Genomic DNA, 15,435 nt, shown 5'->3' with positions numbered 1-15,435 from the left:
CTCCATCCTCACGTTGTGTGCCTTGGACATCACTGTTTGTGAGTAAAGCTTTGTCTATTTTGTTTTGAGATGTGGATGAGCAGAGTATTGAACACATTTGTGAGCTGTTGGTAATGTTAGATTCTTTGTGGATACAGGGCAGGGTGCTTTGCTAGTATATTGGTGTATTTTGTAATTGTACTGATGTTTTTTCCTAAACTTAAGATATGTGATGTTTGTTTGCAGTTTCACAAAAAGAAATTGGGAATCTGGATAAATTAAACACTGAAGAAACTGAAACACCTTTGGTCCAGCTCTTTATTCAACCCCAACTGTTTAGCTATCTGTCAAGTTGTGCTAAGCTACAGGCAATAAGGACAGAATAGTGAAAAAACACTGCAAAGCGGGCACCTAACACAGGATTAGTGGTGAAGCATTCATCTATACATCAGCCTTGTAGAAGTTGATAGTTATGGAAGGAGCAGACAAAACAAGATCCAAAAGAGCACACCAGCAATTACGTAGAACAGCATTTTCAAACACAAGCACACCGGTGCCCACCACCTTCACCCATTCCTCAAAAAAGCTATGTCAAACAGGAAGATGAGGCTCATCAAGTCCAGGCAGGCTCTGAACCACCTATGCCCAGTCTCTCATATTATGGTGAAAGTGCAGCTCAAGAGGCCACATCACATCCCAAAGGTCTGAAAAGAGAAAAGAATCAGCAACCTTTAACACATCCTACAGATCAGCATCCTCCTGCACAAGCTTATACAGCTTCTCAGACACATCCTGCTCCACATGAAGACACCGCAGTAAGTGACATTGCCAAATTCCTCATCCGTCGTGAGCTGTTAAGTTCGGGGCTCCTCAGGTTCGACGATCGCCCAGAAAATTAATGGGCTTGGAAGACTTCGTTCTTAAATGCCAATCTCCAAGTGAGGAACTAGATCTTTTTATGAAGTGGCTTGGACATCAGTCAGCTGAGTATGTAAAGAGAATCCGAGCTGTGCATGTCAGGTATCCTGATATTGGTCTCAAGAAAGCTTGGGAGAGATAAGAAGAGACCTAGGGATCCCCTGAAGTTGTTGAAAAGGCCCTTCTTGACAAAATTGAAAACTTCCATAAACTCAGCAACAAAGATCATCTAAAGCTTAGAGAGCTTGGAGTTTTATTGCTTGAACTGGAGTCTGCAAAGTCAGAAGGCTACTTGTTGGGACTTTCATACTTGGACACATCAAGGGGTGTTAATCCAATTGTTGAAAAGTTACCTCACAATCTGCAGGAAATATGGATTTCTTATGGATCTCAATACAAGAAACTACACAAAGTCACATTTCCCCCATTTTCTGTCTTCACAAAATTTGTCTGTTGTGAAGCTGATGCAAAAAATGATCCAAGTTTCAACATTTCTTCTGGTGCATTTCACACAAGGGCAGACATGACTGTCAAAAGACAAAGCCCTGCAAAGTTTTCCGTCAGCATTCATAGAACAGGAGTATCACAAATGGATGACGAGTCTGCAACAAGTGCATCTGCAGCCCAAACACCTGTTCTTTCTTCACCTTTTCACTTGTACTCTCCAAACTGAGCAACACAATGTAGACTTACATGTGGGATTAAATCCAAGTCTTTCCAACTACCCCTCTATACACACACCTCCCTCTAAACGTATCATCTAAAGTAGTTTATCCTTTTAGATTGATGGTGTTCTGAAGAACTCAAATGCTGATTTTATGTTTGGACGTGGCTGACAGCGTATCTGCTGAGACCTGGAACTATTCTGATTACATTAGCAGCACTAAGTTTATCATTTTCTACAAGTGGGGAGACAGACCATAATAACTTTTTACTTTTGTAAGGTAGTCTGTTTTCTATTGGTTGAGACACAAGAAGAGGATCTACAGTAAAGGGCTCATTCTCATCAGAGGAGGATTCATTATAATCAGGATCCTCTCTAAAGTCCTCCTTTTTCTCAGACACATTCTCCTCTATGTCTCTGTCATGGTAAAAGAGATGTGAGAAATCCTCACTGAGAGAAAACCTTTTCTTAGACGTCATTTTCAGTAGAGAGAGAGACAGAGAGAGCAGAAAGAGAGAGAGACAGAACACATAGAGAACTGGTTTAGAAGCTGCTGTGAAACCTTTTATATCTCTGCATTTCCACTATGTTGTGTGAACTATCAATATGTTTGTAGGAACAATATATTCCTCCACAGAATGAGAAATATCAAGTTCTCATGAGAATTATGTTTTCCCCGCCCCCCTGTCACATGAATTGTTAATGGTTCTTGCACTAATACAGTTATAATGATGTTATTTTAGGGATCTATTTTTTTTTTTTGAAGATTATAAAATTGCATGTCATTATGACTTTCATATCATTCAACACAACTGTGTGTCAAATTCTGATTTTTTTTTTTTTTTTTTTAAAGCCTAAATAGCCTGGGGTCAAATTGACCCCAAACAACACCGATGTATAAAATGTGAACAAGACACACAAAAAACATCCTTTTAATTTTATGTTTACCCAGCTGTCCCCATTAAATTAGAAAAAAGTCACCAAATAAAACGAGATTTACTACTTAAATAAATGCATTAAACATTGAATGGGGTGAAATAAACTTAAACAAACCCTTGGTATTTTATAATTATTAGTTTTAAACTGATATTTGAATATGAAGTTTAAAATGCGTTTACAAGTGTGAAGTACCCTTCTATACAGAAATCAGGATGGTCCATTGTGATGTCAGAGAGTGACTTTACAGGGAGTAGGTGTGAATGACCTCAATTTATGGAAAGCTTTCAGAATACATAAATAGTAAGACTTTAGACAAGGTGAGCAACAAACAAGATCTGCTGCAGTACGATCTCCTTTTCAAGAATCTGCAGGACATCAAGAAGATAAGTGCAAAGAAAATGTAATTATAATATTTTAAATGAAATTTAGATAAAAAATAATTCTACCAGAATCAATGTCACAACAGCACTGATCTTTCCGTAGTAATTAGTAAGTGCTGTTTGTTGGAGTTGTACAGGAGCAATCAGAGAATCTCTATAGAGGAAAAACCCACTTCAGAATCTGCTCTGAATCTCAAGCCACTTGACAGAGTCTGAAATGTCTAAAAACCTATAAACATTTTCTTATTCTAAAAAGTATCAAACGTTTATAAATTATTTTGCAAAATAATAATTTATAAACAACTGATACTTTATAGAATAAAATTTTTACTAATTTCCTTAAAACAAAACAACTATAACTGTTTCATCACCGCAGAGATAATTATTAACACTTTTTAAACTGCAGTTTTAATAATTTAAACGAGCTCTGGGTGTAACTCCAGCATCAGTAGCAGTAATGCTAGTAAATCTACTGAATAAAAAACATTAGTTTTAGAAAATGGAAATAATGGGGTACGTTTTCTTTCCTATTTTGGTGAAATACTTTGTTCTACTTTGTAAAATTAAAGGAAAACTCCAGAGAAGTAGTTATACATTGTTTTAAATGAGTTTTAGCTGTTTAGCTCCATTCAGCTCCATGCATTGAGGACTCCCTCGCGGGCTCCCTCTAGCGGTGATGGGGTATAATGTGATATAGCGGGGGAGGGGGCGGGGCTCTACATAACCCGGATGAGGCTGAGCTGGGGGGTCTGTAGCTGGAGAGGAGGAAGAGCGGGATCAGCTGAACTGCAGAAGGTATGGAGAAGTTTCTCTTTTTCTCTCTTGTTGGAGGTTGTTTGATGTGTTGTAACAGTAAAAAGGTCATTATTGTTCTGTGATTCTATTTTGAACTACAATTCCCTGCACCAACAAGAGAACTGCTGTTTTTATTCATTAATTATCCCTCCGCGCCCCCCGTAGCTCCAGAGGAGCTTGAATGCAGCACAGGAGGTAAACAGAGCTGAGGAGCTCCGTGAAAAAGTGCTGTTTTAAGCAAATATAGGTATTTTTGAGAAAAGTTACTGGCAAAATTAGCTCTTATATCAGTTCTAGTCACTATTCTGTGCATTTTTAGCGGGTATTGAAGCATATTTTGCCTAATAATTAATTATTTCTGCCCCGGTCGGGTTATCAGCTCTGAGGTACAGCCGTTTCATCACCAAAACACTACATGTGACTGAGCCTGAAAATGTGTGTTCATGTGCTGTATTTACTTCTGTTCCATGTTTTATAGGTATATGTGCAGTTACAGATGCTTAATAATCGTTTGGGATTATTTTGGTTGTGTATGTGCAGGAATGTTGTGGTTCTGTTTATTTAATTAATGTAAATGTTCTGTTCTGGAGCACATATCTTCAGCTCTTACCACGTTTAACCACAAACGATCTAGAAAAAAGGGCTGAAGAGGGATGTTTATTAACAAGAGCAGTTTTGTTAAAAAGATACAGCAACTGTATACAGATAGCCCGACTCTCCAAGCCCAGTGAACAGTGCTGCTAATGCTGCAGGTTAGCTAGTTATAACTTATAAATTAAAGCTAGGTTAGCTAGTGATAACTTATAAATTAAAGCTAGGTTAGGTAGTTATAACTTATAAATTAAATCTAGGTTACCTAGTTATAACTTATAAATTTAAGCTGGATTAGCTAGTTATTACTTGTCAAAAGTGCGGCTAAAGCTTTAGAATTTTTTTAAAGAACTAAGGTTTCCAGAATTACATATTTATATAGTTACATAATGTTCACCAGGCTTTATAGAGTCGGGTTAGCAGCATTAGCAGCACTGTTCACCGGGCTTGGAGAGTCGGGCCAGCGCCAGATAGCTAGCATTAGCGAGGTTAGCTAATGTTGGCTAAAACCTTAACACTCCTTCAATAATAGTGATGTACTCCTCTATACAGTTGCTGTATCCTTTTAACAAACTGTTCTTGTTAGTAAACATCCCTCTTCAGCCCTTTTCTCTAGATTGTTCGTGGTTAAACGTGGTAAGAGCTGAAGATATGTGCTCCACACCATTGTTGAGTGTGGACTTACTTCTACCTCCTCCCATCACAGGCTCACTTTCAATTAGAAATGGCAGCCGCATGAAAAGAGCCTATAGGCCTTTTTAGTTGCATCATTTTGAAGTCTGTGACATGTTGTTTATTTCCATATTTGGGGTTCAATATCTGAACTGTTTTTGTAAATGGCAAAACTGAAAATGCTTTTTTAAACTCCCCTCTATCACATTCTGTGCTAAATACATGTGTTTAGGACCCTGTACGTTTTATTCTGTGTACAACACCACTGGATTCTCTGAATTACGGGATCGTTTAAGTGTCCTAATTAGAATAATGCTAGCGTTTAGCTAATGCTACAGCGCACTGAACTGAACTCACAGCACAGCAGCACAGAATGTGAGGGGACTATCAAAGGTATGACACTGGCTGTAGAGCTCCAGTCAGATCACGATTTGGATTCTTCTTCTTCTTCACAGAGGATCATTCAAAGTATCTAAATAACTTAAAATCAAATCAAAGTATTTAAACAGGTGAAAACTCTTTCAGTCTGGTGATGTTGAGCAGTGTAGTCTGTGTTATGCTGTCCGTACAACTACATGACTACAGTACTTTTAACAGACTAAAGTCTGACTCTTCCCATCTGAAGACAAATCACAGACTTTTTACACAAATACTTTTTTTTATCTCACAGGCTTTTTACTTTGTTATGAAGAGGGAGAACATAACATGATCTCATTTGTAGGAAGTAAAAACATGAGAGAGGGTTCACTGCTTTTAATAATACATGCTCAGAAAAAAGAAAAACACTATGTGAAATGTTGAAGTTATTATTCACTAAACATACAGCTACATTTCCACAACAATTGATAAGAAGTGATGATATTTAAGGTGGATGTTCATTCATAAGCTAGAGTGAGCTAATGGACAAATACTAAAAACAAGATTCATTTTGTTCAGATAGCTGGTTTACAGGCTTTAGTTAGAGTTCATGAAATTTTGGGTAACATTAGCTTCTGTAAAACTGCAGCAGGTCTTGGAGCTGTTGCTCTGAATCTGCTGGTGAAGTTGGGCTTTAAACCGATGCTGTGATTTGTCCACTATATTGATTTAGTAAACAAATCAGTTAAGCCATTGATGTGGAGCTGCAGTTTTTCTGGGTAAAAATCACAATAACCTTTACATTTCTCACCTAATTTTCATTTGTGTTGTTTATATTTAAATTTTGATCTACATATACCAAAAAAACATGTCTTGAACTCAGGAGCGCATATCACTGTTAGCCTGAAGCTAATGTGGTGGAAAATAATGAACTGTTATCAGTAGTTGTAAAAAAAAAATCAGGTTTGGTTAATATGTGTGGGATCTTTTATAAATTAGTGTAAAGGAAAAGGATTTGGACAGCATTGGTCACGTGATCAGTGTAGAACGAAGCAAGCATCGGCACTGTGATTCAAAGTAATGCGTGTTGTTTTTCCGGCACATGTGTTACGACCTGGTCTAGGTCAGCCCGTAACATAGAAAAAAGAGGCCCCCATGCCCTCCTGGTTCCCCAACCACACATACTCCTGTTAGTCAAAAGGTTTAGTTTATTTAACAAATTGTAAAGAATACACGGCTTAGGTCAAAGGGGAGGCAACAGTTAGGGATGAAAGAAAAAATAATAAACAAAACAAAACTAATTTAAAGATTAAGATAGGGCTGGACCCGAATATTCGGGTATTCGGATATTCGTTCGTTGAGTAGGTATTCGGTTTTTAATTTTGGTATTCGGATATTCGTTTTTTTTTTCTCCTTTCCAGAGTTCCACCTCACTCTAACCACTTCTGTTTTCGCGGGTCCCGTCAGAATATCTTGCACGCGGGACAGAACTGAACTGTTATTGGCTGGAGCGGGAGTTTAATCCAGACGATGCGGGAGCAAATTAATAAGTAGTTAAGAAAACTGTAATAATTGTAAAAAAAAAAAACCTAAAGAAAACTCTCAACGCGCAGGATGGACCGACACACACACGCACACACCGATGGTGTTTGGACTGGGGTAAGGAACGGGACCGCACTATGTGGCGGGCGGGCGCGGGATTAAAAGAAGCAATTTTTTTGCGGAGCGGTAACGAGACAGAAACGCGGGAGCGTGGAAGAGTGGGTTTAAAAATCAGTCTCGCGCAGACCTCTATTATACATGATAAAAAAAAAATGCAGGCTCTTCGAAACTGATTTATATAATAAAACGTAAGGGGTAATGTGGCAACAGTAGGGGCTAAATCGGTTACAAAAGCCTGGCCTAGAAAAATGATGTCTGAACGAATTTCCTCTTATCTAATATAATTTAAAATGGTTTAAAAATATAAAATAATTTCTAAGCAAACGAAATATTTAATATTGAGCTTATAGCCCAAGTGCAAAAATACAAAATCAGTAATACGGCTATGCCCTGCACAATGCTTAAACCGAAATAGACCAAATACAATAACGTCATTAACAATGACTTTCCTCTACTCTAATATAATTTAACATGGTTTAAAAATATAAAATAATTTCTAAACAAACGAAATATTTAATATTGAGCTCATAGCCCAAGTGCTAAAATACAAAATCAGTAATATGCCCTGCACAATTCTTTAACCGAAATAGACCAAGTACAGTTTACAATGACTGTCCTCTAATATAATTAACAATGTTTAAGAATATAAAATACTTCCTGAACAAACGTTTTTTTTTGTTTGTTTTTTTAAGCAAATAGCCTAAGTGTGAAAACACAAACAGCAATTTACTGGGCTGGCTTGCGCAGCGGAGAAACCGTGCAGCAGCAGCCTCCTAGCCTGCTTACGCAGCGGATAAGCCGCGTGTGGGGCAGCAGAAATTCCGAGATGAAAACACAAAGAAATCTGAGCTAAAAACACAGAAAAAATATGGGGGATAAAAACACCAAAAATCCGGGGTGAATATGTCTCGTCGGTCAGAGCAAATTGAACATTTTTCAGTGGATTAAAGGGGCCGTGATTTGCTTTTTTTTTATTTATTTTTTTACCTCTTTTTTTAAAAACGAATATTCGAATATTCGCTTCGAATCAGTGCCGAATATCCGGAGCTCAAAAAACGCTATTCGGGCCAGCCCTAGATTAAGAAAACTAACTTACCTAACAAAGAAAAGAAAATGAAATACAAATCTCTAACCTAACTCCCTAATTAAACAAACCAAGAGAAAGCATGGAAAAAAAACTCTCTCACACTGGGAGAACTTGTAAGAATAAGCTTATTTTCTCCCCACAGAGAGAGACCAGACCAAAGAACCAAAGAACAGGATTTTACCATCAGCTTAGTTCTAACACTTTAACCGGCTACAAACTGCATAAACCATGCGGCAGGGAACCAGCAACACACAGGAGCCATGTTGGAAGCCAAGCACCACCCTCGCACTTCCTGTTCCCTTTTATGGTTGGTTCCCCCTGGTGGTGACCAACCAGTTTGGTTAAATGGCATCACGCAGTAACCTGCAGTAGGAAGGCACACTCAAACAGAAAGAAAAAAAACAATAATCAGCAATTATGACCTATAGGGTTGTAACACATGCCTCAAAGCTTAAGATTTAGGGGTAACATCACTATTTCTTTCTTTATTTCTTTCTTTAAGTTCTCAGTTTCTAGTGAGACCAGAACAGAATCAAGGGTGTCTGAACAGTGGGCATTACTTATAAAGGCACTAAACAGGTGGCTAGAGGACCACCAGCGCCCCCCTTTATAGTAATATGAAGATGTCCCAGTAGTTTTGTCTGTATAGTGTAACTGATTTAGGCAGTTCTCTTCAGTTTATTGACCTGCTTTTTATTATTCAATGGCATTTTTCTTTGTGTTTTTCAGAAATGAAAATATTCTCCTAAAATTCATCACCAACAAAAAGGATATTTATCAAAGAGCAGTGTTAAACTGCTGAAAGAGGTGTAGCACAAGCCATCCTGAAGAATCTCCAGAACACGCAGAAATTGTTTGATACATATAACTGACAAATGAAGCCAAGTCCCGACATGGAGAAACATCAGCACTCTGTCAAGAGTTTTACTAAACAGAGTAATCTCAAAAAACACCAGCGCATTCACACAGGAGAGAACCCGTATCAGTGCTCAGATTGTGGGAAGAGTTTTACTAAACAGAGTAATCTAAAAAAACACCAGCGCATTTACACAGGAGAGAAACCGTATCATTGCTCAGACTGTGGGAAGAGTTTTAATCAAGGCGGTCATCTCCAACACCACCAGCGCATTCACACAGGAGAGAAACCGTATCACTGCTCAGACTGTGGGAAGAGATTTATTGAACAGAGTACTCTCAAACGACACCAGCGCATTCACACAGGAGAGAAACCGTATTACTGCACAGACTGTGGGAAGAGTTTTAATAGACTGGAGACTCTAAAACTGCATCAGCGCATTCACACAGGAGAGAAACCGTATCACTGCTCCAAGTGTGGGACGAGTTTTACTGTACAGAGTAATCTCAAAATACTCCAGCGCATTCACACAGGAGAGAAACCGTATTACTGCTCAGACTGTGGTATGAGTTTTACTCAACAGAGTCAACTAAAACTGCACCAGCGCATTCACACAGGAGAGAAACCGTATTACTGCTCAGACTGTGGGAAAAGTTTTAATCAACAGAGTACTTTCCAAATACATCAGCGCATTCACACAGGAGAGAAACCGTATTACTGCTCAGACTGTGGGAGGAATTTTAATCATCAGAGTAATCTCAAAAACCACCAGCGCATTCACACAGGAGAGAAACCGCATCATTGCTCAGACTGTGGGAAGAGTTTTACTACCCAGAGTACTCTCAAAAAACACCAGCGCATTCACACAGGGGAGAAACCATATTACTGCTCAGACTGTGGGAAGTGTTTTACTACCCAGAGTACTCTCAAAAAACACCAGCGCATTCACACAGGAGAGAAACCGTATCACTGCTCAGACTGTGGGAAGAGTTTTACTTCACAGAGTGATCTCAAATGACACCAGCAAATTCACACAGAAGAGAAAACTATCCCACATTTGTCCCACAGCAATTAAAAGTGCAAATCGTAAATCTTTCAGACAGAACACCTTATCCTATACAAATATTTCACTCTGTCACTTGGGACACGTTCAACCAAAAACAAACATGAACTAAATTTAATCATGGATTTTACAGGTTCAGCAAAATGAATCTTAACCAGGGATGATGTTTATTGAATTCCATGTTGTGTTTTCTCATATGTTTAATATTCCAGGACATTCTTTGTGAGACAGAGTTCAGTTCTGAAGAAGGAGAGGTATTTTGGGTTTGAGTGAGGGCACTGCCAGTGTTTGGACACTGAGAGCTCCCAAAAGTGAGACCCAGAGCCACAGAGAGACGACACTGTGCCGGGTACTGCCGTGTTGACCGGAGGAGCATCCAGACCCCGCAGAGAGGCCAACAAAATCCTTTCCAGAGGTTAAATAAAACGGTCAGCCGTAGTTCCCATACTGAAATCAACCTCCTCCAGGCTTGTGTAGTGCAGTGAGGTTGTGGACACATTTACTCCCTCAGATGGTGTTCTCATTTGTCTATGGGTCATTCGTTCTGATTAAAAATCTGTTACCATAGAAGGATATAGATGGATATTTGGTCGTTGTATTACTCAAGTTTTATACTCGCTTATCTTTTTCTTATTGAATATTATATGTTGCTGAAGGTTTTTTTTAATCTTTACTAAGAATATCCAAATCATGTAGTTTTTAAATTGTTTTTATCCACTACAAACTATTATCTTTATATTGCTTCACCTCTATATTTACTCATCTGTGTGTCTTAATAAATGGCTTTTATATTGCAGATCTGCAATCTCATTGTGTTGTCTCAACATATGTTTGACATGAAACCTATTGGCCTGAGATTGTCTTATGTTATTATTTGTTGAATACTCAAAGGCACCCAATGGAGAAATCCAGTGTGAAATGTATTTGTGTTGAATTGAAACAGTCAATTTCAGATTGAAATTCAGAGAGAAATATTTTTTTAAATGGTTCAGGCTTAAAAGGGTTAAATATACAATTACTTCCAAAGGTAGAGTAGCATGTGTTTAACTTGTATTCCTATGTTTATATATATATATATTTTTATTGTGAATGCTTGTGGGTTGTGTTGTTTCGTTTTTTTGAAAAGCAGTCATTCACCAACTACACTTAATTACCAAATTCTATATTTGAGATATTGACCATTTTTATTAGTAGCTAGCCTTGCTAAATATCCAAACACAGCATTTGCAATTTTACTGACCAAATGAATGAAAAGATGGTGGTGAAAAAAAGATGAATGAAAAGATGGCGGCGCGCAGTAGTGCAGCGGCCTCTCACGCTCCTACCGAACACCCTATTTTGAGCTGTTTTTATGCCGGTTCTGAACCCAACTTCACGTGCCCCACGCGTGTAAGCTGTAGCATAACTGAATTTTTGAGGATTAAGGACAGTTCGGTCAGTAAAACAGCAACTATGGACAATAATACCTGAGCTTCACTGGGAAGACTACAGCTCCTCCGCGCTCTCTGACCATATATCTATCATGCTGGTCCCCACATACCATCCCCCGCTGCGACACTCCAAACCCACACAGAAGACCATTACTGTGTGGCCCAGTGACGGAGACGCTGTGCTGCAGGACTGCTTCGACTGCACCTCCTCTCTGAATGTCTGACTCGTTGTTCTTGCTGATGAGGCCAACAACAGTTGTGTCGTCAGCGAACTTGACGATGTGGTATGAGCTGTACTTTACAGTACAGTCATGAGTCAGCAGAGTGAACAGCAGTGGACTGAGCACACAGCCCTGGGGGTCGCAGGTGCTCAGTATGGTGGTGCTGGAGGTGTTGTTTCCAATCCTGACTGATTGTGGTCTCTCAGTCAGGAAGTCCAAAACCCAGTTACAGAGGAGCTCAGGCCCAGCAAGTTCAGTTTTCCGATCAGGTGCTGAGGGATTGTGGTGTTGAATGCTGAACTGAAGTTGATGAACAGCATTCGAACATAGCAGTCTTTGTTGTCCAGGTGGGTGAGAGCCAGGTGGAGCGCAGTAGACATGGCATCATCTGTTGATCTGTTTGGACGATGCGCAAACTGCAGAGGGTCCAGTGAGGAGGTCATTGAAACTGGACAACAAGCTGTTAACTGGAGTCTCCAGACGTAATCATATTGATCAATTCTGTCCAATCACATGTCAATTGCATAAATGTATAACTGCTTGGATAAAGTCTGAAGGGTTCTCTCTCTTCCTCGACTGGCTTTAGTTTATTTCTCTCTTTTTCTCTTTATTTCTCTCGGGGTTGTGAATGTGTTGATCTATCAAGATTTTAGTACAATATGTGTTGACTCGATGATGTACTTTGTCTTTTCTAATATATATCCATTGGCGTAGGAACCGGGGGGGATGGGTGGGACAGGTGGTTTTGTCCGCCACCAAAAATGATATCGTTTCACTCAGATCAGCTGTACTTTTTATGAGGAGACAGACCGGACCAATCACGGAGCCGGTTCAGGTATTAAGTCCCACCTCTCAGTAGAAACAGCCAATCAGCTTGCTGGTTTTGCGGTGCGCGGCGGAAGTGTGCGTTGGGGAAGCCCCTCCCCCTCACTGTGAGATTTAGCAGCGAGATTGGGACACGCAGCCGCTTCAGCTGATCTTAAAACAGATCTGGATATACAGAGATTTTTTCTAACAGAAAGGTAACAGTAGGCTAACCACTTCAACTGTGATGATATGTTTCTGATAGCTGGTTAAAAACACACGTCTTTGAATCAGCACACAGATCAAAACCCACTGTGATTAATAAACTGCAGCTGTGTTAGTGAGTTACCTTAACTTTGGAATGAGCTAGATTGGGAGTCAAGAAAAAAACAGCTATATATGTAATGTTCAACTTGACCTGTACCTGATCAGCTAATCACTGTTTCACTATTAATTTAGGATTACAGGACTTACTCTAAGCTATAATGAACGAAAATACATTTAGCTAACTAGTTATCTAGAAGCTGGATGTAGTGGATAGCCAGAATGTAGTACAGTACTTTATGTTAGTAGTTTAAAGCAGTTTCTTAACCCTGATCACTGCCCTTAAAATTGTGTGTTTTCCAGCGGATTTAACTGATCAGCTAATAAACATTTCTTTATTGAGTTTACCTGTTCAAATCCCTTAGCTCCCTCTAGACCCTAAATTAATCATTGTGTATATCCAGCAGTGTATTAGAAACATCATACCACCACTTACTTTATTAAATGCCTTTAAAGCAGAGGAAGCTGTAGAATATGCAGAACAGTGTTAATATGCAGTAGAATATGTAAGAACAGGGCTGAGAAACAGTGCTGTAACCTGACTTCTGTTCATTTCTAGTTCACAGTAAGACCACATGTCCTGATGTTTATAAACATCTCTATGAAACGTAAAGTTACATTCTTTTACATAAACGGACACCATCTTAAGAAGAGCTCTTAGTAGAAAAAAAAGTGCAGGAGAAAATGTAAATATGACAGAATTATAATGCCAATTCATAATAATAAGAATAAGAATAATAAAAAAATAATAAACAAATCTATTATTATAAATATTAGGTGATAACTGATAATTTTTGTCATATGTATGTAATTCAGACATTGTATGCATAATTTTTAACAGTAACTGTGACGGATGTGTACGTTGATAGCTAGTTGCCCCTCACTGACTATGTGCTCTGATCAGAGAACAGCTGCGACTTCAGGTAATATTGAGAGCTTTATTGATTTCCAGGTATTAAAGTGGCTTCTTCAATGAAGTGTTGCATACATATTCAATGATACAGAATTTGTGTGCATTACAGAGTGAGTATGTTTGGGTGTGTGTGTGTGTGAGTTTGTGTGGTCTATGTAACATAAACATATACAGAGAGATAATTAGAAATTGTATAAACCCAATTCTACATTATATTAAATTATGCAAACATGCAGTAATAATATCAAAACACACATCAAGTTACATAAACAATATATATATATATATATAACGTAATTGCACCAAAGTAACATTAATGTGACAAGAAAACCAAATTACTGCAAGTGGCTAGTAATATCAAATAATATAAGTGAAATCTAGGCACTCATAGGGTTAAATAAGAGAAAATTCAAGTGCAGTACCTATAGTAGCCAACGGGTGGCGCTTCAAAGACACAAATGACAGAAGCGGTATTGCCTGTCTAGCCTGTTCACGTGAACAACACATGGCGCCATAGGTAGGCTACAGCAAATACAATATTTAGAAGCTAAATAATGCATCAAACAGCCACAGAACGGTGGAAATAACACCACAGGTAGAAAATACCGCTAAAGCACTCTCAAACCCAACTATTCATGTAACTTTAACCCCAAAGTAAGCATTTAGCAATGCATTTAAGGAATAGATCATTTTCCCATTGAAATGAATGGGAGCTCGCGGTAAACTTAAAGTTACCCGGTTACTGGACTAAACAGCATGTAAATAACACAAGCAGATGACATAACATAAATACAGGTCAAAACAAAGTACTTACATTGTCATCAACGCACACATACACACAAAAAGGGGGTACTATTTCAACAATGCTGGAGCAAACGGCAAGTGTCTGCCAGCCAAGCACACTGAAACTTAAAGTCATGCATGCACGCAAGTGTGTGGTACGTCGCTGACGTCACCGCGCTGACTCCAGCAGGGAGTTTTCCACAGTAACTGTAACGTGGAGTAACATGTTTAGGTTGTAAAATCACCTTATAATAATAATTTACTTTTAATTAGTCATTAATTAGTAATTTCCACAAATGTTGTTCTATATCTATTCGTTTTTGTTCCTTTTATCTATATCTTTAATGCTGAAACTATTTTTTCCAGTAAACTTTAATATATTTTAAATTCTAAGCTCTGACTCATTGGTCATCTTTTCATGTTCTGGGATTTCTCACATTCGAGTTTTATGTAAGTCATGCTGTGGTAAATTACCCTACAGTTCATTAATAATTAAACATTTATGATTGACTGCATCTGTTGACTACATGATAAGCTGAGAGATCCAGTGTTCTGTCGAGTTGTGCTACCCTTTTGTGTATATTTAAAGGTAAAAATACAAAAGTAGCACTAACTCTCAGGTCCATAACTGAGAAAATCAGAACGGCTGTTTCTGTACTGACACCTTTTCCCAAGATCTTCTTGAAGTAAATGGAAGGTTGTGCGTTTTTTTGCAAAACTTTGTACATGAATCCATCCTCCACCACAACAAAACTCTGCCAATGTCCAGAGACTAAATTAGCATCAGTGTGACCAAACACACTGCTCCAAAGAATCTCTAGAGAGGACGATACCCATTTAAGAATCTCTTGCAGGTTTGCCGGGTCACACCCAAGTGAATCCAAAATGAATGTATTCATATGAAACAATTAAAAACAACTAATTAGATGTAGAAAAATGTAATTTTACAAAATACTTTCCAAAATCAATGAAATGCCCTGGCCATGTGGATAGTTGC

The 15,435-nt window shown here is 38.5% G+C and overlaps 3 protein-coding genes and 1 pseudogene across 4 annotated transcripts in view; 3 read left to right on the top strand and 1 right to left on the bottom strand.

Moving 5' to 3' along the window:
- The window catches only part of LOC125801306 (zinc finger protein 239-like), a 69,022-nt pseudogene extending 58,263 nt beyond the window's left edge, over positions 1-10,759 (top strand).
- LOC125801347 (zinc finger protein 271-like) overlaps positions 1-15,435 on the top strand; it is a 773,213-nt gene that overhangs the window by 115,300 nt on the left and 642,478 nt on the right. The window lies entirely within an intron of this gene.
- The window catches only part of LOC111194581 (zinc finger protein 239-like), a 693,226-nt gene that overhangs the window by 35,313 nt on the left and 642,478 nt on the right, over positions 1-15,435 (top strand). The window lies entirely within an intron of this gene.
- Positions 1-15,435, bottom strand: part of LOC125801423 (zinc finger protein 239-like) — a 124,471-nt gene that overhangs the window by 68,172 nt on the left and 40,864 nt on the right. The window lies entirely within an intron of this gene.

The sequence above is a fragment of the Astyanax mexicanus genome, chromosome 4 (assembly GCF_023375975.1).
Source record: "Astyanax mexicanus isolate ESR-SI-001 chromosome 4, AstMex3_surface, whole genome shotgun sequence".
Taxonomy (NCBI): domain Eukaryota; kingdom Metazoa; phylum Chordata; class Actinopteri; order Characiformes; family Acestrorhamphidae; genus Astyanax; species Astyanax mexicanus.
Note: the sequence above shows the minus strand (reverse complement) of the source record. Positions and strands in the feature narration are given on the sequence as shown.